Genomic DNA, 25,330 nt, shown 5'->3' on the forward strand with positions numbered 1-25,330 from the left:
ACATATTATTGTCACTCCAGCCAAGCAGGTGGATGGCCTAGAGCAGCCCAGATACGTCATCATGTGGGACAATGTAAGAGTCCATCAGGCTGCTCTCCTCTGCACCTGGTTCTTCAACCACGGACATTTTTCCATTCTTCATCTACCACCATCGAATTCTGAATCCTACTGAAGTGGATGGAGGAAGCTGGCTTAATGCAGTATATATTACAGTATATGCAGAAGACTTAGGATCTTTGTTTCAAAACAGAGACAGAAAAGTCAATATGTGGAAGTGGATTGGCTGGAGTGTTGCTGATGAGTTGTAAGGTTGTTCTTAGCTGTGTAGTCAACCCTCTATTAACATCACGTCTGTCAAAACCAGCGTGCATCATTTTTTTCTTTCAACATACAAGCACTTCATTTCAGCTGTCCCGAATGCCCTGCCATTGCTTTGGACATGGACCCTTATTTTCTTGTTACTGTTGTTTGCGCTGTATGAAAAAACACTTTGATGTGGCGTTTGCATACATTTGGCGTGAAATCAGTTTGAAGGGATTACACAGTGTCGACCACGCTGACTTTTGCTGTGCTCACTGTGTGAGTTCTGAAAAGATGAATTTAGAGACAAATGTGAAAAGTTGTGAAAACTGTCAAATTATACCTTTTATCTCATGGTCACAGGTCATCCTGTTCTGACTACAAATGCATCAAATAGAGCTTGGTCAGTGGCCCTACACTTTCTCTTTCTTTTTCAAAGTCCTACACCACCCTGCATATGTAAAAGTGACACTAGAGAAGGAAGTGGAAAGTCATTTTTTCCCTAACTTTTAGCTCTTACTTCTGATTCTTCATAGTCCAATCTTCATTAACGGAAAGTGGTAGATAGATTGGTAGGTAGGGAGGCCTTTTTTCAAAGTGTACAGCTATATGAGTATTAAACGGAGGACAACTTCAACTGGAACTCAGAGAAGAAAAACAGTTTTTGCATTCCAGAGTTTTAAGAGGGCCAGACATTTGTGATTCAGGGTTCTGACTACAAGAGATAAGGGTACACTTTTGGCAAAAGTCCTCAGGCTTGTGTAAAATGCTGTGGACACAGTATGCAGTGTTCTACAGGTCTTTGTGGAAAAGGGGATGTTTTTGCCAAGTTCCCACTCCTTTACACAGAGAAATTAGAACAACTTCTCTTGTAATGGCTTTTAGATAACAGCATTAATGCAGAACACAGCAAGTGTTGGTGGGATGCACACCCCCCTCCCAATCACACTTGCACATATACTGTGTATAACAATGAATACCCTACCATTAATCAGTGCCATACACTGAAAGGTGCCTGGCTCATGTATGCTTACAAGACACAACTTACATTACATTCAGAGGAAGGGTTTAAAAAGGAAAGGATGCAAGCATATACTCATGTCAGTACATAGTATACAGTGTACACATTACAAATTACAGTTTTTTTATAATTGCTTACATATCATTGTTTCAGACTACATGAAAGCCAATCAAAACCTAACAATCCTCTTTCAAAATGCTATTTTTGCAACAAAATGATTTGAATTACCCTCTCAAAGCTACCACAACACGTCAGTTTACTTTATACAAAACACTGTGGAGCAGAATTGAAAATAAAATGGATAAAGAATCGATAAATCAAAAAGGTGAAGGAGTCAAAATCAGAGAGCGAAAGAAGGCTAGATGCAGTGATAATGGTCCACCAGTGCCAAATGAAGGTGGAGGAGGAAGTCTGGATGGAGTAAATACAAACTGATTCCAGTGGAGGGCAAAGCCAAAAAGAGGAGGTTGCTGCCAACTCAAGAAGGAGTGACATGACAGCATCTCAGCAGATGACACTGCTACTGCTAGTTCAACTCATAACTGCACATATTAGGAAAAAATGGGGCCAGTCCCGATGAAAATTGCCAAGTGCAAATTTTATTTCCAGTCTGATACTGTCTATTCATACAACCCTTGTGGCTTTTCATGTTCTCTTTCCTTACATATAAAATATTTAGAAATGTGAATTTATAAATTATTAAACTATAATTAATGTAAATAATTAATTTGAATTTAAACCACATTTGCAGACCTATAAAACAAAATAAATGAAAAGCATTATTTTTTTTCTAATGTGCTCTAGTAAAGTTGGTCAGTGCTCAGGCCAGTACCATGGGGGGGGATTAGGGAAAACTACTTGCTGCAAGGGATAAAGCTGCTTTGAAGCAAAAGATCAATCAAATCAAAAAGAATTAAATATGCTGTCCATTTGTATTGTACAGTTTATAGCTCTGACTAATTATATCTTAATGTTCCCCCAGCTCAGGATGGAAGATAGATTTTGCATCACTACATGCATTGAAAGTCTGGCAAATTTTCTTATATCATGGTGAATTCTTCAGCCTGAGAACTGCCCCACAGTGCTTACCATATCACACTTGTCAAGCTGTATAACACACATTCACAACATAAACCATACACTATACTTTCAGGTGTTCAGTTTAGTTTGATTTTGATCCAGTTCCCCCCAAGTGCCTTGCTGTTTAAACGCCACCTGCATGCTGCTTAATTACTGTCTGCATTCCTATAGAGATAGTCTGCTTTAAATGCAGAGGCACAACATGCATATCACACATAAAGCAATGCTGGGTTTTATGATAGATAGAGGAGGAGAGTAATAGTAGCCTGTGCGGCGTTTCATTTGTCACATGTTGTTGTCACACTGTGTCGTTTACAAGGATGGATGGTGTGTTGAATGATGAGCACATATCATTCCAGACAAAGACAAAGTCATAGTTCTGGGGCTCATAATCAACCCCCCACCCCACCCGCCAATATTCACAATCTGCAAGTAGGCAGACAATAGGTGTGACTATGTTGTTCCTTGATAATCATTTAGAGAGATGGTAAAAAATGTGCTTCAGCCATTAATGGTAAACATTCAGACAGAATCAGGCTTTGCTGCAATAAGCAAAGAGTTGTGTGGCGGTGTGTTTGGTCCACAGACTCCAATCGGTTTCCAGCTCTGGCCTTGGGAGCAGCTACTCTTCACAGGACTGAACAGGAACTGCAGTGACAAAAAATTAAGTAACAGGACAAAATGTTACATACTCAGATGAGATTATAAGACTTGTATACATTTTTACAGCTAACAACAGAGCAGCTGCTTAGCTCATAGCTCTGTCCTGGCCTTTGTGTGGCTGAAAATATCCAGTGGTTTTGTACAGGGTCCATGTGGTGTCACACTTTGAAATGCTGAAACACTGTGGTCCCCCCCAAAGCTGACTTTTGTGTACCTTCCACACTTTCATGTAACAGCAGCAGACTGTGAAGTTGGTGGGACATTCACCTAGACCAAAGATGATCCCATGCTGGGGGTGGTGCTGTCTTACATAGTGACATAGATAAGGTTTCAAAGCGACGGCTACACTGCTGAAGAGGCATTTAAGGCAGTGAATTAGTTAGGGACAACTAACTAATTCACTGTTAATTCACTCTATTTCGCCAAACCATCACGGTTTTGTTTACACATTATACTGTATGTACCTATAATAAAGCTTTTGCATTTTTGCAGTCTTTTTAAATGCCTTTCAGTTTTCATTATATCAGGTTTTGATCTTCTTTTCCCATTTTATTAGTACATTGCCTCAGACTGTTTCTGTCACCAGCTGCTGATATGCATCACTGCCCTCTGGAGTTAGCAGACGTTCTGTATCCCATCACCTCTGAAACCTCAAATGACCGTTGTAACTTTATGGTATCTATTTCCAGGACCATCAGCAGACACAACTGACGTGGGTATCTATTTTTCAGAATTAATTTTCTCTGGCCAAACAGTCACATACCTTATGAAGTGCCATTCAGGAATATCAAAAGATTATGTAGTTTTTTTTTTCTTTGAGAGCCTGAAACTCAAAACACTCCATGAATAAAGGCATTAATCTGTTCAATGGGGCCACTGGGACCCAGGTGATGGTGATGTGTATGCAGAGGTCCCTGGCAAATAAATGTTGTGTTACTCAGCAGAACCTTCGCCCCAACGCAGCGTATTCTCATCCAGAAACCCATTATGTTGTCCGTTAAAATGTTTGCAAGTGTACATCCAGGGTAGAGTACCTTCGTGTAAATAGCATAATGTGAGCTAATTTTGCTATTTTTGTTTACTGTTATTTATGTTGAAAAAAATCCTGCGTCATATTTGAGTAAACTCTGCAATTAGGTCTGATATACTTTCTTTCTTCTCTCCATGCTATTCAGTATGAATATGGGCTAACACACACAAACATAAAAACATAATTGAAGTTATTAAAATAATGAAATTTATACTTGAATTGAATTGAAAGATGTCTTAAAGCTTTAAGCTTTTGTCTTAAAGGTAAAGCAAGGATAGGAAGAGATCTGACTTGTTCCTCTTAAGTTAAATGTAAAGTAGGGCAGGCATTCATAAATTATGGAGTAAACAACTTTGAAAGAAGACTCAAATGTGATTTAAATGTTGGTGTGGAAATTGACAGTAGTTTATATGTGTGCTCTCAGGAAGGCACTCCACACAACACTTTAAATGCCATTCAAAATGCACTTTCTCTCTGAGCTTAGCCATAATTCAGTACTGGCTTATCAAATAAGACGCAATAAAATGCATCCGTTTCAAGCTGCATTCCACAGGCCTGTGGATATTGTAGTATATTCATACTCACTCAGAAGGTTATCATGCCCATCACTGACCATGTAGTGATGATGTGAGTCGCTAAACAAGCTTTAAATTTGTTCTGCTTCAGTCTAAATGACTAGAAAGGCTACAACAGGGAGGTGAAATATGATATTGACCACAGTTGGACTACACCCTAAACAAGTCAAGAAGATAATAACTTTCTAAGGGAATTTGAGAATTTCACAACAGATTGAAAAACATCTTGAGGCTAATTGGCACAATTTAAAAAAAAAAGCTAAATGCATCCACGGAGCTAGGGAGAAGGGTGCAGCTAGACAAGTTATTGTCACTTCTGTGATGATCCCGAAAGGCACTAACTTTTGCATAAAGATTTGAGAAAACTGTACAGAGAAAAAAAAGAAAACAACCCTGGGTCCTGAAGCCAGTGCAGATGTCCAATTTTAACCCTGTCTCCAAGAAATTGTGTTTATTTTCCACAGTTTTTGTTTCGCCGCTTATGCTTCAGGGATAACATCACAGTGTGCATGGAAACATCAGCACTTATGTTCCATGGCAACCAGCTAAAACTTGGTTTCCAAAAACCCAGTGTTCACCTTTTACTAACAGTTGAACTTTGCACCAGTTTTCCAGTTTAATTGAGAATCAGTGCAAACGTAGTTGTATTATCTTTTTAGTCTTGCCTTTTCAACAACTAGAACAAATCCTTTTTTGTCAAAAAGTGACATCATATTAGTAAGAATATCCATTAGGTTACCGGTTGAGTTTACCCACACACGCACGATATCACTTACTGGTTTTTCAACAACTTTGCAGGGATTTTCACTTTCTCTAACAGTCCTATTATATTATTACGTTTCAAAAAGGCAAGGCAAAGTATTTGCTTTCTGAGGCCTCATTCATAGCAGTTAGATACACACAGAAAGGGTTTGAAGGAGATAGGAAATTGTATATGAATTGCTGAATTGTCTAACAATGTCTCTCAAACCTTTACTTTCACTTTGTAAAAATGGTTTGTTATAGATTTTTGATCATAAACATTCAGACCAGAATTTGTACCTGTGCTGGTAGTGAACAACAACTAAGTCATTAAAGATTTTGCAGAGCATAACGTGATAGTTTCTTTTTATTTTTATTATCTTTGGCAAAGTCTGTTTCCAGTGCCAAATTAAATTGATACCAGTGGTCACAATATTTAATTTATACAGTATGCCACAGTAGTTTATATGGATAGGAGATAAATGGCTTGGACCGTAGCTTTTAATTGGGAATGTTTCACCAAATAATAATTATGACCCAATGAAATTTTCAAACCACCATAGTGTCACCTTTTACAACTGCACCCAGTTTTGTTGATGCCATGTATAAAGGGCAAATACCTAGTAGCTTTAGAGCACAACAGCCTCAAAAACTGGTTTGTCTAAGCACATTGAAGGGGATTATTTGAGCTGTTTTTTGACACAGCCGTATAGCTGAGTGCTCACTGTAATCAAATTCTAGAACTGTAATAAAATGGATCAAATTGTGCTAGCTCCAACTACACCCACTGCATGTAGTTGGAGATAGCTATCAGGCTGTAATTAGTCCTTAACACAGCTAAACTACACCTTTGAAAGGATCTAAGCACATTGAAGGGGATTATTTGAGCTGTTTTTTGACACAGCCGTATAGCTGAGTGCTCACTGTAATCAAATTCTAGAACTGTAATAAAATGGATCAAATTGTGCTAGCTCCAACTACACCCACTGCATGTAGTTGGAGATAGCTATCAGGCTGTAATTAGTCCTTAACACAGCTAAACTACACCTTTGAAAGGATCAGGCCATCAAATACAAAAGAATTACAGTTACAGCTATAAAGATGCTGAAAAGTGTAAAAAGTCAGTAATAAATTATCTAAACCTGTTATCTAAAATTCAGTTGGTTTTTGCATTTCAGTGCAATGATATGGTACAATTTCAACCAATGTTTTTAATAACTGTTGTGAACAATAAAAAACTAGATGCTGACATAGAAAAAAACATACAAAACAACTTACAAAGTGGATAAGTCAAATCTCATAACAGAAAAGGGGTTAATAAAGGTCTACTGCAATAACATTAAGACAGAGTGAGGAGATGATCATAAGACCATCATCTGTGATTCATTTTTCTCCTTAAGAATTTTTGTATGCACAAAAGAATGTTGCAGAGTCTCACATGTGGCTTGAGGACAATATATAAATAAGGATATGCTGCAGTTTGCTTCCAGGCACGCTCTGGGTGGACGATGCCATCATTCTTCTGCTCCACAGGGCGTTAGCCATCTGGAGAGAGCTGGGAACATCCCTTTCTTTGATTTTTCAAGCACTTTCAGCACCATCCAGCTTCTGCTTGGGCTTAAGCTGAGAAATGAAGGTGGATGTCCTCACTGTGTCCTGGATCACTGATGGCAGACTGCAGTTTGTTTGACCCTAGGTAGGTCTTCCTGTATAGGGCAAGCACCTAGCTGAATTCTGAATTAACTCCATGGAGAAGCCTTTAGACTCTGAGATCGAAGGCACAATGCAATGCAATGCATGCAGACCTGTGAGGTTATGAATTTACCTGCATGAAGGTTGTACACTGCGACTGCTGGTCAATGCTACTCCAGTGTGCTGAGTATTCCTGAGCCAGGATGAGCCAGGGTGCTCCTGCTCTTCTAAATAAATGTCTTTGTACTTGTAGCTAGTATCAACGTGGCCCTGGTCAGTATATTTGAAAAGTAGTAACAGTGTCATGTGACATGAATAATCAGTGCCTCTGTGTTCTAAACTCACAGTGAACACATTGTTCTTTTATTGTGTGAAACTAAGAGTATAAAGATACTGAAGTGATTCGGTCCAGAGAAAAGTCTTTGGAGCAACGTGCAGTCCTTTCCTATAAATGTGAATCCTGGCAATAAGATTTGACTCTCAATGAAGATGACAGTTGTCAAGTCAATTCAGATGAATTACATAAATTCACTATTTCAGACTAAGACCAATGCCAACACACAACACATCCCATAAGTTGGAATATTTCTTAAATGGAATAGGATAGTGGGAAAAAAGACATACCAAGAACTGGAACTGAAGTAAACAGAGCAGACATCAGAAATAAGCTCATAGCTTTCATTGTGGACCTTGTCTTAGAACTATGCATTTTGCATAATTACAACTATGGCTTGGCCCTGAGCCAGTAACCATAAATCATCAAATGAACTTTTTCTGCGGTTCAGAATGCATACAGACAGACCTCACTTTGACATCGTTCATCGTAGCAGCACCTGCACCCTTGCCTTTTTCTCTCATCCACATACGTCTCCTTATATGTTGTTGCAGGTATATGTTCACAAACCAAAGTCTTTTACAAATCAAAATTTGACCTGATGTCGGTGGTGAATGAAAAATCAAGGAATCAGAAGGTACTACAGTTAATTACAGAGAAAAGTGAAAAATGCTAACCTCATGAAAACTCACAACTTCATAAAACTCAGGTACAGATAAAATATTATGAAAAGGTTTCATATGTTAGTAATTATGTGGTTATGCTGTGTGAATGCAGGACTTCACCTTATACTATAAACTTCCTCAAATGGCATGGATTACAAATGATGATCAGATTTCCAAACAAATGAGGTAAACTCAGCTCTTGAACTGCATCCAAGCAAAAATCCTTTTGTGAAATGAAAATCTTTTTCCTCATCCGCTACATTGTATAATTTTCCTTTTCTCTCTATAGGACTCCATCTGTGGCTGTGAAAAGGCCTGCAGTCTGTTAAATTGGACCCATTGTGCTCATGTTTCCTGGTCACATCTGCCAAGCAAGCCTTGTAAGCTGCCACTTGGACCTGCCCAGTTACTTTCCAATTTGAGGGCAGAGGGATAGATGGAACGAGGAGCACAGATGGATTGACAGTCTGGATAGATTGGAAAATGAAGCATTACAGTACACGAGAATAACTGTTATTGTAGTGTTTAAGGAGGAGGCAGCATTTCCCCAGTGAAATCTTAATTTAAGAGGCAAATATTAGGAAGTGGACAGAACCTAATTTTAAGTTTACTGTATTTTCCAGACTATAAGCCGCTACTTTTTTCCCATGCATTCAACTCTGCAACTCCTAAACAACGATGCAGCTAATCTATAGATTTTTATGGGCTAATGGCCCGGTGATGCTACTTTTAAGCGTAACTTTTAACAGTCATGCACATACCGTCATCATGGAAAACACTCACAAATGCATATGATGCAGCTTTTAAGTTAAAAGCAATCGAACTGGCTGTCCAAGAAGGAAATAGAGCTGCTGCACGTAAGCTTGGCGTAAAGTAATCAATGGTGAGACGTTGGAGACGGCAGCATGAAGAACTGACGCAATGCAAAAAAACGACAAAAGCTTTCAGAGGTAATAAAAGCAGATGGCCCGGACTTGAAAACGTATGTCATGTTACAATGTGGACACCTGCGGCTTATAGCCAAGTGCGGCCTATATATGTACAAATATTTTATTTTTTTTTAATTTGGTGGGTTCGGCTTATACTGCGTTCTATAGTCCAGAAAATACGGTAGTCTGTCCTGCTCAGTGGCACTCATGTTATCACTTTATCCTGCAGCATGTAAAAGACGGATATGCAGCAACATGCACTCAAGCAAGTATACAATCATACAATCATACAGTCCAAGAGCACTGACTACTGAGTGTCAGACACATAAATATTGCTCACGTGCAACCATAAATCTGGGAATTAAGCTTTAGTACATGCATGGACTTGGTCCTGGCATGTACACAAGCCTCATCCCCAGATTTATGGAGGCCAAGGCACTCAGTCTCAGAGACACACATTTACTTTCACAAAGTCTTCCTCATCAATCATGATGCAACACCAAGGACGTCCTATTGTCTCTGACATCTGCTGTTTGACAAACTCAAATTGACTGACACAGAGGAGAGGTTTATTCCTTTCTCTCCATGTGAGGGTTGCATGCTGAATAATCTACCCAGTATACCATTTGTGTGGACTTCACCCTATGTCATCAGGAATATTCATAGAAAAACCACTGCGTCAAGATAAATTTAATTTGTTATTTTACAATAATGACAGAATCCATTCAAGCTTTGCATTCATAATGTAGTTCTTCATTAGAGTGCCGTACCACTTATTTTGTATGAAAAGCCAAGTGGATAGACATTCCAGGCACAAGTTCCATTTTTCAAGGATGAAATTTCCCTCATTAAGGGAGGCTATGCTCATTTGTTGTGATGCTATACCAACACCAGCATTTCTGCCATTATGTAAGTGAATTAAACTGATGCGTCTGTCTTCTCCCTGCTGGTGGGCGTTATTAACTAGCCTGATCTGCTTCCATATCTTTTATTGTGTGTCACGTGCCTTTCTAATTGTGCCGTTATTCTCATATTCCTTTCTTCTTCTTATATCCTCTTAAGACTCCTCTTCATTAATTAAATAATTAATCAGGTCCTTGGTTGATATCTTACAATACAGTGGCAAATCCAGTTTAGTGAGAGCATAACTGAGGAGCACAATATAAACATCCCTCAGAGCTGCATTTCAGAGACATGAAAAACAAAAAAGTATGTAATAAAATAATAAAAGGACACCGTGCTTACAGCCTGATTGAAAGATTGCAGTTCGGTGTGTTTTGTATCAGCCTGGGACACACTGAACTTTGTTATGTGTCTGTTGCCTAACCTTACAGTGATTTGGTTCATGGTGGGCTCCTAGAGTTTATAAAGGGAATATTAATTATGTTTGTATCAACACTAACTGATATTTACATACATATTGATATTGATTTGCATAAGATATTGTTTTTCCAAATAGACATTAATATGTGATTCATCAAACATTACAGTAAGTAATTTATGAATGACTGGCTACGGAGGTATTTTGTTGTTCCTTTTGTTTGGATTCACTCATGGGAAAGGAGAAAAAAATATTCTTTTTAAATTCTCATCTACTCTTGGGCTTCAAGATGAATGATTTAGTGCCTTGGCAGATGAGGCATCCTATATGCAGCCTTATAAGAACTGTTTGTGTTTGTGTACAGCTGTGTGTTTAAGTTTTGTGCGTGTATGTGTGTGTCTGTGTCCTTGTAGTAAAAACTGCTTGGCTCTATCATAGTTCCATTTGGCAGGACTTAAAAGACTTTGGTACATGCAGGGAATCATCAATAACTATTGGCCTCATGAAAACTTAATTCATTCAGGGCTTGAGAACAGACACCATTTTCCCTGCAGGAATCATGTTGATGTAAGACATCCTTTAAAATCATCCACTCACTCCTGCTCTGTCACTGCTGAGAGATAGAGGAAGTGCTGTCATACTGCTGTTTCAGTGTGCCTGTGTGTGTGTGTAAATTCCAGGCAAAGCGCAGCTGTTTAGTCATAGAGACAGCGCAAAAAATATTTATTATGTTATGTTTTGCCCCAAACTCTATAAAAGTGTATAAATGGACAATTATGAATTTGATACCAGAAAGGGAAAAATTGCAGATAAAGGTAAGGTTGTTTGCAAAGGCCTTACAGTAATATTAGCAAGTAAGGCAGCGATGACACCTTGAATGAACAGCACAATGTTAATTCTGCAGTGTAGTTTAGGAATATATTATTTTTTGCCCCAAACTCTATAAAAGTATATAAATGGACAATTATGAATTTGATACCAGAGATGGAAAATTGGGGAGATTGTTTGGTCTCCCCAGTGTATAGGTCATTGCAGCTCATCTGCATTGTAGATCATCTGCTCAATCGTCTCTCAAACCATTTGAAACAGGTGTATTAAGAGAGGTTTGAGAGGTCTACAATCTAGGTTTAATACCTGGGACTACAGACCAGTTAATCAGAACTGAAAAAGGCTTTTGGATGAGATGTGAAATGTCTTTGCTTTCAAACTGAAGTCCAGTTGACCCAACTTAAGCTCTTCTATACATACCATTCAGCAGTACTGGCATGGATCTGCTCATTGCCAACTGATCTCACTCCTAATCACACCTTAGTTTACAGACAGACTTTCTTGGTCCAAAACAAGATAAAACACCAGAAAATGCAGAAACCATTAGGAGGTTGGAAGTTGTGAACATGACAATCCCTGTCAGTACAAATTGTCTAAAGAGACATGAGTTTTCAGGAAGGTCATCCAAAAATGGGGAGCCTCAACAAACCTCGTGTTTTGGCTCGGTCTTTTGTTTGCAGTTTAACTGTCTAGCTGGCAGTAATTGTTGAGTGAGTGAGGGTTGCAAAGTTTTCAGTCTTCTAAACTAAGCTTGTGAAAGTTCTTAAAAGGTAAACTGCTGCAGGAAATAATTTGTTTGGTGTATTACTATTAGCACTAAGAGGAGAATTTAATATCTAAGGGCCTGGATGCATGAATTTTTCTATAAGGGACAGAAAGTGCCCTAAGGCAATTCATGTAAAATGCACAAAGTCATTTTGCAGGTATGACAGCAATGAATAAAACATTAATAAATATGATAATTATGAGGTAAGAATACTTTGTTCTCTCTTTGGTCAAGGATGTTCAGTATTATGAAGTAACAAGGAGTAAACTGGACCAGAGAAAGTATGATTAAGGTTATTTGATCTCATTCATGCCAAGTGTGCTTGTCTGGAAAGCTTGAATTTTCCATCATAAGGTAGATAGTGAGCTGGGCATTCAGTAATTTGCCCATCCCAGATTTATCTGATAGAAACAACACTACAAACAACACAAGCAAAATTATAGAATTGAGCTTGTTTTATATTGAATACAGAAGGGTTTTTTCTTCAGCTTTCAGAAGAAAATACAAAAAAATCAGATGGTAACCAGTAAAGTAAGTGACAACTAAAAAATTTCCCTTTCAAACCTGCATCTGTTGATACACTTTACTTCCATCACCCTCTTATCATTGTTCCATCAATCTGGCCCTCATCAAGTTATGTTTCATTCTGCCTATCACACTACAGTGCTACCTCACCTGTCACATTCTTGTTGTCAGCGCATTGCGCTGGTGTTCACCATGAGCTGCCACTTGTGAATGTGAATCTACGTGGTGGAGTCACTGCCAAATCATCAGGCTACGTCCTGTGCATGTTAAATAAATGCATGAGTATTTACGCTTCAGTGTCAGATGTCTTTGGCAGATGAACTACAGGGGGAACAGCAGTGGTTGAATGACTATTATACAGTTTGAAATCACACACAGCATTTTATATACATATTTTACAAACCTGTTTTCTGCTCTGCCAGAGCAATATGATAAACCGAAAGTGTCAACAAATTTAAAACTCAGTTTTTAAGCTCAGTTTTTCTTTATATACTTTCACCAAAGCGATCACTCACCACTATTGCTATGCTTGTCCATGGTGGATTTGGCTGATTGCTGGGATGAAAGCTGCACATTCCATATTCTTTCTCATATGAGAAAGTGACACTCCAATCCTCTGATCTTGGCAGTTTAAATTCAGTCCATGATGCCTTCCCTCAGACCACAAGGGAAATTAATAAATGATTAAAGTCTAGTAGAGTCAAGGGAAAGAATGGTAAAGAAGGATAATGGTGTATTGCTGAATGATGCTATCTCACTGCACCCAGGGTTATGTCTCCATCTTTGAGTGTGTGCTTAGAGGAGGCAATGCCTGGAAGCTGTTTTGTTGACAGGTGTTCTAAGTGATAAGAGGACACTATGTGAGGAACCTGATTACATTATAAAGCTCCCATGGTTATTTAAACCATGAAATTGTAGGGAAAAAATGAATGTAGCATCTGGATAGTTTATTCACTTCCAAAATCTTCCAAAATGTTAGTAGTTTATCTGTCTGATATGACAATAAGAATAAGATTGTCTGTGGGTTACCTGGCTTCACTCAACTAAACCCCGATGATCCTGAATAACCAAGATCATGAACATGGTTAGCAACTCGTTTGGCTAACCATAGGTTTACCAATTTGCCTAAAAAACAAAGGGCTGACAATCACTGATCAACTGCACAGAGCCTTGATAGGACTACTTCAATAATTGCATTGTTGATTGCATTTACCTGTTTTGTTTGAAAGGTGTGTTACTGAAGCAATAATATTTTTCTTTCTTTTGTTTTGACTTTCGCACTGTGAAGAGCATTTATGCCTTTTCAACATGTTCATTGTGTGTTACCACTTTGAAAGCGTGGCATCTTAGTGAAGTCCCAGCTCTTTCCTCATTCGTTGTACGGCGGCTGATGGGATATTTTTATCATGTGGAGAGGCGTTGGGCATGCTTTCACAGGCATATATAGATCAATACTGCTATTTATTAGTCAGGCCAATCAATTAGCGACCGTTGCATTGAGAAAATCCTTGTGCAGCATCAGAGTAGTGTTCAGTTGCTCCAATTAGATGGCCAAAAGCCATAATCGACATCATAATTTTCAATAAAGGCTATGTACAAGGATGCATTCCCATTTAACAAACTTTTATAAATAAACAACTTATGCTATATTGTGTTTAAACATTATTGCATATAGCTATTCCTATTTCTGATTAAAATTTTCAGCCCTTGTAAAATGATTTTAAACAACAGGAAGCTGTTTCTAGAGCGTTCTAGAAAGTCCAGCTGAAATTGATGACCTGGGCTCGGTGACTGAGGGAAAATGCGATGTGACACTACTGACGAGCTGCGCCTCACTTCAAAACAGCAGCGAGTCCTCTGGGAGGGCTGGGTTTTTGATGCGAAGGCCGGCACACTTCACAGCTAGAAAAGCCTTTTATCAGTCACTCGGGCTGCCTTTGAGAAGAGGGGCATTTTGTGTAGGCTCTTTCAGGCCTGAAACATACTGGAAGTTAGTGCGAAGTACTGTGCACTGGAAGAGAATGCTCACTATGCTCCGGACACACTGGGGCTATTCACTGGAAGCACCACCCTTGAGAGTATTTTGTTTTGACCTATTTTGAAACCTCAGCATTATGGTACCATAGTGGACAATGCTTTTCCCTTCTCTGTCTAAATATACTGCAAGTGTTTGCTGCTGTTTAATGTATAAAACAGTTTCTTCCTAGAATAAATCAGTTTTGATTATTCATAACAACAATGACATGATGGACATAATAGGTTGTGCTTCGAACTAACATGACATGACATTCTGACTTGCTGTCATTTTCTAAACACAGCCTGACAATAGGTCAAGCCATGTTACTGTGAAGTGGTAATGGGAGCAGTTGAATTGGAGTAATGTTATGATTTTGAGTACTCGACCAACACGTGATACTGATAGTGGTACTCTTGCATCCCCAAGAATTATGGTTGAATATGTACAATCTATCAATAAATTATGAGCAAGTAACAATGTTACCAAAGTAACTCACCAACAATTTAGGTTTTAGAGCTCTTACACATTTCTCATGTGGGTTCAAGCCGTCGTGAGCACAAGGGACTGCTTGAGACATTTTGTGGTATTATGAGGAGAAATGAGTCTGTGGCTGAACAAGCTCCTCATCTTCACTAGCTCACCATACAGGGAAGTTAGGGCTCTCCTGGATTGTGTTCAGCTTCCTTTTCATCGTCCATTCAGCAACTGCATCTAGACTGCCCCTTTCAACTCAGCTACAGCGTTAGCCTTCTCAGCAACTTTTCTTTTATTGCTAAACTGTAGTCAAAAGGCTGAACTAGTTGAAATATTTAATTCACAAATTTGAAATTTTATCTGTAAGGTTATGCATTAAACATAATGCATGAACTGACCTTGTTGAATTTGAATGGGAGAAGATTTTGGCTCTTGGTGACCTGGCGATCTCTTATTCATGCAGGGATGATTCAACCAGAACTAAGCCCATCCCTCTTAAGGCTTTTATAGTTGATGATTAACTTTAGATAACTTTTGACCTGATAAAGTCTCAAAGTCATCACAGAAAGTAAATTAAGAGATATTCTTGTAATGTACTGTACTGCCTGTTACACATTTCATCCTCCTCCTTCATTTCAGTCATTGTAAAACTCTTTTCATTTTGCTTTTGCTCATCTATTTTCTTTTTCTTTGACTGGAAAGAAAGATATCAAGGCAAATTTCTTTGAAGTAAAAATCTACCTGTAAATAAACTTGTTCAAACCAACATTATCTTCTAAAAAAACAACAGGGCCTGAACATGTTGATTTAATATAAATTCAGTTGGATATTTACTTTTACATGCTACAATACTACACTGATAAGCCAATGTATTGTGAAGACACCATGCATGTACAACTTGGACAGCACACATAAAATCTCCCTGCAATTTGGGTTTGTCCAGATTTGATTGACAGACTTTTTTAGCCAGAATTCACAAAAAATTCTCCAGCTAATTAATATGAATTTCAAATTTCAAAATAAAGCCACAAGCTATTCCAGCAAGCCACATGCAGAATGTGGCTTATTGGAGAAATACAAATGCCCTGTCTGGCAATGTAGGCACAACATAGTTTTCAAAGGTGAGAAATGATGGCACTCTAAAGAGACCAGTAAAAAAGGTTATGGTGTGATAAAACATTCCTTGGCACTGTTAAACTAAAGAAAATATGATTACCCTTGAAACCTGGATGCGCAGTAGGTCTCCCCTGCCCTGCTGTGCTTCCTCTATTCTTCTCTCCCACTGAGAATTTATAATAGCATAAATCAAATAAATGAGTGAGAAAGCATGAGTTTGATATCTGACATGTCTGTCTTTTTAGACAAATTTAACTTCAAATTTCAATGGCGTTCTTTTTTTTCACCCAAAAGCCACACAGAATCTGATTACAAATGCACCTTAGTCCACCTGATGAGTTGTATTAGTCAGAGCAATATGACAAGGTGTTTTTGATTCATAACCCTGCTGTAATCTAATTTCACATTAAGTAGAAGTGGAGTCACCAAATATATCACTATAGCAACACAGAGAGAAGTGATATGTGATATGCTCATCCCCAAGCAGAGGAGGAATAAGCTCCAAGGCAAGTCTGTCTCTACTGAAACAATACATTGGATTAAACAGCTTTGAATGATAACAATTCAGTTATTTCAACAGGATAAATTCAATAACTTTAAAGAGGCACTTCACCCCAAAATTAAAAAAAATAATAACTTTTTTTTTTTTTTGCTCCTGCCTGTATTGCTGTTTATCCATCCAGACTGTTTTGGTCTGAGTTGCTGAGCTTGGAATATATCAGCTGTTGATGTCTGCCTCCTCTTAATTATAACTACATGACAATTTGCTTGTCATGCTCAATGCACAAAAAAACGAACAAACAAACAGTCAACAGCAATATAGTAGAAATCATAACCTGATTACTCAAGATAATCCACAGACATTGTGTCACCAAGCAGATGGAAATGTGCATCAATTCATGGATGAGAGCCTCGTAAACATTAATGTCATCCTGAGTTGCTAGCTTTTTGTTCATGCATAGATGCTTCCTTTTACTTAGTTTAACAAAAAGAAAATAGTTCCTACATCTTGTTTTATTATATTATAGAAAAGGCAGAAAGGTTTCTGGCCATTATCTTCAAAACTTGGCATCTTACACCAAAACATTTGAGACAGATAAATGGTGCTACAGGTTCAGAGGGAAAAAAAAAGTATTTCATTTTAGGGTGAACTGTCCCTTTAAACTGGACATGACTCATTTGATAACAAGTGTGGAACAGTTACACTGAGATTGCATGTGTTACGTTTTGCATATTCAGATGTGTGTGGGTGAGAGATCTGTTCAGGTTATGCTTAGCATCTGCCAGGGCAAATGGAAAATAATTCTGACCCCCAACACCATAAGATACAGTACAAAGAGATGCGAGGCCTGCCGCAAATACCCCATTTTACCAGTTTATTTGGGGTGAAGGGAGTGGAGGGGATTGCGTCACAGCACATGGCAATCTGTTACTAATGTCGTGTTCAGATATGTGAAGCACAAGAAAAATACACAATACAACTTAAACTACTGTACAAAACACACGAAAATCAAATCCTAACTCACCGTGTTAGCCCTGAGTCTGTCAAGATGGTAGCATGGTATCGTGTGCAAATGACTAATGTTTCTAATATCCATTCTGCGGGCAGACACTTGCTATGTTTTTTTTTTGTTGTTGTTGTTTTTTTGTTTGTTTATTTTGGCGATCGATACTGAAAATCCAACTCTGTTAACAATGTCCTCAGTGCCATTGTAGCCATTGTAACCCACGAAGTAAAACTTTTAACCTTCAAACAAATTGTGTAATTATAATTATGCTAACTGGTGCAATTTCCCTTTTTTGGGACAAATAAAGATTTTCTTATCTTATCTTAAGTTTTTTTTTTGTTTTGTTTTTTGATAATATGTCCTTTGTCTTTGTCACCCATCAGATTTTTTTGTCTGTTGTGTGTGAATTTCTGGAGTTGGGTGTGGTCTACTGATTGGATTTCCCTGCCAACTCTTACTCACAGCTGATTCTCATACTCTCATCAGAGCCACTACTTAAGGACTTCAGGCTAGTTCTTTCGTTTGGTACCTCACCTCAGGTGTAGTGCTCTGTATGCTCTATGCCTAGACTTTTTAAAAACCCTATTTTCTTTGTGCCTCATATTCAGACCTTCCTTCAGCATTCTTGATTGCGCACTCAACCCCCATTCTGTATATCATGTGGATTCAAGCAGCCCTCATGCACCAGCCTTCATTCCCCACTGTTCACTGACTACAACACCCACTCCTGGATCAGTTCCCAGGGTACTGAGTTCCACCACCACCCCCTGGCCCTTTCTGCATACCTGTGGTCTACACAGAATCAGTTCAACCCTCAACTCTCTCTGCCAGTTAAGACTCTGTATGGAAAGACAGTTTTTTCCATATTACTCATGTTTCAATCTGTTTATCTTCTGCTTTGGGGTCCAAAACCAGTGTGCTTAAGGGTAATCCTGTCAGCTTTGCATTTGCACTGCAAGCTCTCTCAGCAGTTACCTGATACAAATCAGCTAATGATTTTAGTGCTTAAAGTTTTTTAGCAGCAATCTGACACCAGTTATTCTTTTGTAGCGATAAAAGTGAAAACTTTGTATTAATCTCATTTTCATATCTTCTTACCAATAGTCCGTGCATTTTAGTACAGTTCAACCAAAAAGAGTACCGTTACGTATTCATACACTGACCCATCAGAGACTCGTCCTCACTGGCACAAAAGCATCTGTTCGTTCTATAAAACATTCAGATATAGTCACATGATTTCTCCTGGGAGTCTGTGAGGAGTTATGGAGAAATTACTTTGCTTTATGGCTTGACATCTTAAATTGATGGCTCAGTAGATGGATCAGCACAGTCTGAATGCTTTGGAAATTCCTTATAAATACATAGCCATTCAGTGCTGCTAATGAAGGCAGTGATCATTGTCAGCTAATGTCATGCCCTAACTGGACTGTGTACCCCCACAAATTGACAATGTTTTGGGGGCCGTCTGAGACATTATTTACAAGTGGCAAACCACTGACAACCATAATGTCGTTTTAAGTGCACATTAACTGCCATATATAATGGCACTAAAAATGCCAACGAAGATTTTCCGCTTCATTCAGCTCCACTAAGTAGAAACAAAAAGTTGTGAATGTGACAATAATGACCAAGCATATTCATCCTGCCCTCATTAGGAAGATCAATTAATTCAAACCTCACCGGGCCAAGACGTAACATTCACTAGCTGTGTCAATTTTGGAAGATTTAGTATACTCCATTTGCATGTCTAGATACCATTAATCTTGTCATTCCATAAGGACAACACATGTAGCATCTCAGTACAACACACTATTTCATTCTGTATGTTCCTGCATGACATCACATCAGCACATACACTATCAAGATAAAAGTATTGGTATGGGGCTGTTTTTAAGGGTTGGGCCAGGCCCCCATACTTCCAGTGAAGGGAAATCGTAATGCTTCAGCATACCTAGACATATTGGACAATGCTATGCTTCCAACTTTGGCAAAAGTTTGCCCTTTTCTGTTCCAGCATGACTGTGTACCCGTGCACAAAGCAAGAACTTGACTGGCCCGCACAGAGCCCTGACCCCATCAAACACCGTTGGGACAAACTGGAACAGAGATTCTGAGCCAGGCCTTTTCATTAGTGCCTGACCTCACAAATGCTCTACTGCATGAATGGGAAAATATTCCCACAGAAACACTCCAAAATCTTGCCTTCCCAGAAGAGTGTAAGCTGTTCTTGCTGCAGAGCTGTCTGTGTGTTTAGAAGGCAATGTCATTAAAGTCCCTGTTGGGGTAATGGTCAGGTGTCTTAATGCTTTTGTCTATGTAGTGTCTGTACATATGTACACACATACACACTTTATACCTATAGCTACTAAATGTGGCTCAACAAATTGCCAGAGTGAATTGCACTGTCGTTGTCTCTGAATATTTGCCATTCTGGAAGGAACGTGGCAATTTTAACATGACCAATCCATTATGCATTTGGAGAAAACAGTTTCTGGGCAATCAATGTAACATAATTTGATCTGGATGAAAGATACTGTAAAGCCACAACTAGCCTGTAGCTACATGTTATACCACTGCATAAGATAGTGAGTGAAAAGCTGTGTCAATGCAGGAGGGAAGGTAGTGAAGGAGTAGATGGGGTGAATGAGTAAGTAAATGGGGGGGGGATTATGAATCAGACAATGTGTTGCTCTGAATGAGAGAAACAGAACAATTGATGGAGACAGGGTGTGAGTAAAGGAATGACTGGGAGAGGCAGACATTCAATGAGTAAGTGGGTGGATGAGTGAATGACTCAGAGAGGGAGACTGAGCTGACAAATGTGTGAGAGAGACAGAAGTTGAATTTTTGTCTAGCTGCCACATTACCTGACTTCAATGAATTGCTGGATGAATCAGTCCACGTGTAGATCCCAATCTCTCCATAAAAACAACAACATTAAACATTCACATTTCTGCCACACAGCTCTGGGATGAGCTTCGTTTAGCCTCATTCACAGTCTGCTCTGGCATGTGTCTAGCTTGAGGGAGTCAGACTAATTCTGTCTGGAAATCATTTTGAGGAAAGTGAAAGTATTATTGCTCCCAAATAGGGTATTGCAGGGATTTGTGGGTAACAACAGTGTCCAGCTGTCCAGTCATGGCTGCCAGTGTCATTTTAAATAAAATGGCTTCACATGCATGGCTGAGACAATAAAAGCTTATGTGGATATAGATGACAGAATACTAAAGGTTGCCGGAGCTTCACCAGGAGCGAAGGGCCTTTACTAGTCCAGGCCATGAGGGGAATTTATAAAGAGACATTAAATCTCACTGTGGGAGAGAAAAAGCAAGTTTTCTGTACTGAGTAGGAGAATGGTAGAGAATGTAAAAGGCATATACTTTTCTCTCCATCTCTTTCTCTTTAGCTTATTCTGTAGCAATTAATTCCCTCTCGTTTTACACCAGTTGCTGAAGCTCAATGTGTTCCAGTTGAAGCATAGAACACATTATGTGTGGAATGGTAAACATTTAATTGGACATGTGATTTATGTAGCTAGCATGTCATGAAAAAGCACTTACAGAAATTATGTTCCATTAAGGGTAGTTAGCTGAAACTTGGAGAGGGTTGAATGTGCTGGAAAAACCAATGGGCCTTGACTTTATGTCTTATCTTCTTCTTATGTTCTATTTTAAAATTATCAGTGTGCAGCTTCAGTGAAGATGTTGTAAGACCTTGCCCTGCACAGCAGAATTATAAATGGTATAAAACTCTTACAAAGTGATTCCACACAACAATATGAAATCTACACATTGTCGAGTAACGTACAACTTGACAGTTAATGTTTACATCGACAGCAAATAATAATTCATCTCACAGATATTAAAAACTCCTGCCGTGACTATCTGAACTCTCCCCCACCCAGCTCTGGCAAGAGCCTTCAAATATTAATCCACCCTCCTCCACAGTCTCCTTGGAGGCCGAAGAGGAAGGCAGCGTCAGCTGAACATTCATCATGATCAAAGTGAAACCTATGTATCCTTACAATACCCTTTCACTGACAGACGGCATCAACATTCTTCTGTTCATCTGCACCCAATCCCACACTTTGTTCTGTCTTACAGAGTGCAACCACAGAGGAGAAGCACACAAAGCAAGGGAGGATGTCGAAGGCAATTAACCCAAAGAGTATCCAACACTTTACTTTCTGCTTTTATTTCTCTTCACAGGCCTCCTCATACAAGCTGTCACTCTCCTATACCCTTCTCTGTCCTTGGTTTAGGAGAGATTTGATCACTTCTTGGCTTGACTGAGACTAAGACCAAGCCATCAGATAGCAATGTGCCACGTTTCACTGTTCAGCCTCTGAAAATTTTGAAAGCTGATTTTCTCAATGATAGCATGACTCTAAATAGTAAGGTGTAAGACAAACACTGAGGCACTCACTTGCCCGATTAACATGGATCGTTAAATCATAATCATAATAACAGCAATAACAGTATTAGTAGGCACCTAGCAAAGGATCTCAAGCATTAATCAGGAGCCTGACCATTCAAGGCTTTAAAAACAAGCAGTAAAATCTTACAATCAGTTCTGTGACCAGTGAAGGGCAGCAAGGATCGGTTGTAACTTGCTCTCTTCTCTTACTATATCTTAACATCTAGCTGTCCATTTCTTAACTGCATGAGTAATTAGCGACAAGAAAGAGGAGAGTGAGGGTAGGAGGGGACAGATGAGGCAAAGGGCTTCAGAATAAAGAAAGCAGCTGGGGAAACTAAATTAAATTTGGCTACATCTGCTAAGTTAGGATGTTAGGATGGGACTAATGAGAAGCATCTGGCTGTTTAGTTAGCAAAGGCGGATTGTTACTAATTACAGTGAAGTACATTGGAGTACATTTTGAAATCAGTATTTCTGCTCTTGCTAATTTCTGAATAAACTTGGTAAACTTTGGAGCCTATCTTGATATTGCTATGAAACAATCACAACAATGTTCTTCTTCTAAATCTAACCTCCCCTCACATTCTATCTCCTTGTATGAACTGCAGAATTTTTTTTCTACTGCAGTCAGATTTATCAGACCACAGGTTATCGGATGATTAGTTGCTCAGATGTTTCCTGGGATGGTATGATTCCTAACTTTATGCACAAAAGACGTAAATTCAGTTGTCCTTTGGGTTTGATTATTTGTATCAGATTGAAGATTTAGTGCCTGCACAGTGAATCACGCCAACATGAGGCTTCTGATTTTTTTCATCAGTGTTAGGAAAAAAGTATTTACTGCTGAGCAGGTCTTTAATAGAAAGGCAGAGCCCTAAAGACCAGATGATGAGTCAAAACTCAATATCCAATTAAGATTATGGTCTTGGGTGCAAGTACAAATGTGCCAAAAACTCTTACTTTAAAATGTATTTACTCATAAATACTAGCTTAGGCTTAGGCTTAGCTGCTGTGTAGCTAATTGAGTGGCTGTTTGTGCAGCTGTTTTTTTCAGATAGTTGGCTGACCGAATAATTTCTGGCATAAAAGGCTTCTTGGATGGATAACCAACTGGTTGGATTATCTAGACACATTGTTAGATAGTTATTGTCCTTGCTTGCTGCAAATGTCAATTCCTGCCAAGATGGCTCTTTCACTAATTCCTGGAATGATGGACTGGATATTTATTTGGCTAACAACTCAGAAGATGGACTGTGTGTTTAAATTATTGACTGAATAACAGCCTTGTTAGATAGGTGGCTAATTATCACTTTGTCATTGTAACTTGAAATAAGACTGTATTCTGGTGGGCCTAAAGGAACAAAACAAAAAGTGTTAGGCATATTACCACATGAAAAGAGTTGATTAATGTCGTTTTTAAAATTAATGTAATTATTCTCTTACCAGTCAGTTTTTGCACTGTTCTCCGTGGTTTACTTCACCTTCTACTGCTGCTTTTTCCCGAAAGGAATGCTTGAGACCTCTGAGGCCCTCACTTTTCTTTAAGATATTATCTGTGTTCAGTCATTACACATGGATTTTCTTGTTGGCAAAGTTCACAGACACAGGTGGTACATTTTACTTTCAAGCCAGCTTTGCTGCTGCTGAATCATACAAAGATCCTCAATGGCTTCCTAAAATATTAAGGCGGAAACTATTCAAATCTAACTTAGGCAGTTTTTTCTAAGGCACGAAAAAGATAAATGCATACATAATCCATGATAGGTTATAGGATTGAATAGTATGGCATATAATTTCATGCCTCTGGAAGGTCTACAGTGCATGAAGTGCATGAAAAAATAAGTCAATGTTGAAAAAACAGATTGAATCAGAAAATTACAATTTGGTCTGAGACTTTTTCATATTTGAAGACTTGTTTGGTCTCTGTACTTCTGGAGCAGAAGTCTGGTCCGCATTGCCAGCAGTAAGTCGGCAGGGCTGCCCTTTGTCACTGGTCCTGTTATTTTTATGGACAGGATTTCTGGGCGCAGCCAGGGGCCGGAGGGTGTCTGGTTTGGGAACCACAGGATTTCATCTCTGCTTTTTGCGGATGATGTTGTCCTGTTGGCTTCTTCAAGCCAGGACCTTCAGCATGCGCTGGGGAGGTTTGCAACCAAGTGCGAAGCGACTGGGATGAGAATCAGCACCTCCAAATCCGAGGCAATGGTTCTTGACCAGAAAAAGGTGGTCTGCTTGAGTTCCTGCCTCAAGTGGAGGAGTTTAAATATCTTGGGGTCTTGTTCATGAGTGAGGGAAGATGGGAGCGTGAGACTGACAGGCGGATCGGTGCAGCGACAGCAGTAATGTGGTTGTTGTATCGGTCCGTTGAGGTAAAGAGGGAGCTGAGCCGTAAGGTGAAGGTCTCAATTTACCAGTCAATCTACGTTCCTACCTTCACCTATGGTCATGAACTTTGGGTCTGGAGGAAGTACCTTTACTCAGGTATTTTACAGCTCAACTGATAGTAATGAGTACATAAATAGTTTTGGTGAGGAGCAAAGTCTGCCCCAATCTGTGTAAATGTCAGATCTGCAGTTATTATACCTGGCAGGGGAGATACCATGATCAAGAAGGTGGTTTACCCAGGGTGAGGCTCGGCCATTGCACTCCGGTTGTGCTGATCCTGGCAAATTCCCCAAATGTGGGAATCTCGACTGCATAATTTCTGGTAGTGGGGGACTGCGTTCGCACTCTCCCCTGATTCTGTAATTTCCCAGTTATGGGACTAATAAAGGATTATCTTATTTCAAGAAAGCAGTAAGCATTCAAAAGAGAACACTAGCGCCCCCCCCACAGCAGTGATGTTACTTTTATTGAGTGTGTCATAGCTTCTTGCTTGGTTCTGAGTGGATGAAATGCCATTTATGATCTCAATGATCCTTCACATTGTATGCATACATTTTTTTTATTTGTTTATTTATTTTTTGACAAAATGCCACTGCTTTTGCTGAAATATAACAGATTAAGCATTTTTTTCACTGGGTGCTGCAGTAGCAGGCCCAGGGAATTCAATGGGGTAGTCAGAATGGGACCAGTGGTATTTGGGGTGGCAGAGAAATCACCATTATATGAACATAATGCACCTAATGAGAAAATAAGGGGCTATTTCAGGCACTATAACACATAACTCAACATTGGGCTATTAGGCAGGCAGTGGTGGAATAGATCAAATAATATTCAGTGTATCCAATTTTTGGCCTTATTCCTGCAAATGAAACAAAAGAAGCTTACTAAGCATCCCAAGCTACAGAGTATGACTACTGTTCTGAGACTTTTGAGTGTCTTTC

General features: G+C 39.1%; 1 non-coding gene across 1 annotated transcript; it reads left to right on the forward strand.

Annotated features, from left to right (window-relative positions):
* The first annotated feature begins 24,578 nt into the window (after positions 1-24,578).
* LOC124067687 lies at positions 24,579-24,743 on the forward strand. Its single transcript, XR_006844794.1, has one exon. It is a non-coding gene; the product is annotated as a U1 spliceosomal RNA (small nuclear RNA).
* The last annotated feature ends 587 nt before the right edge of the window (positions 24,744-25,330 follow it).

This window comes from Scatophagus argus, chromosome 11 (assembly GCF_020382885.2).
Source record: "Scatophagus argus isolate fScaArg1 chromosome 11, fScaArg1.pri, whole genome shotgun sequence".
NCBI lineage: Eukaryota > Metazoa > Chordata > Actinopteri > Scatophagidae > Scatophagus > Scatophagus argus.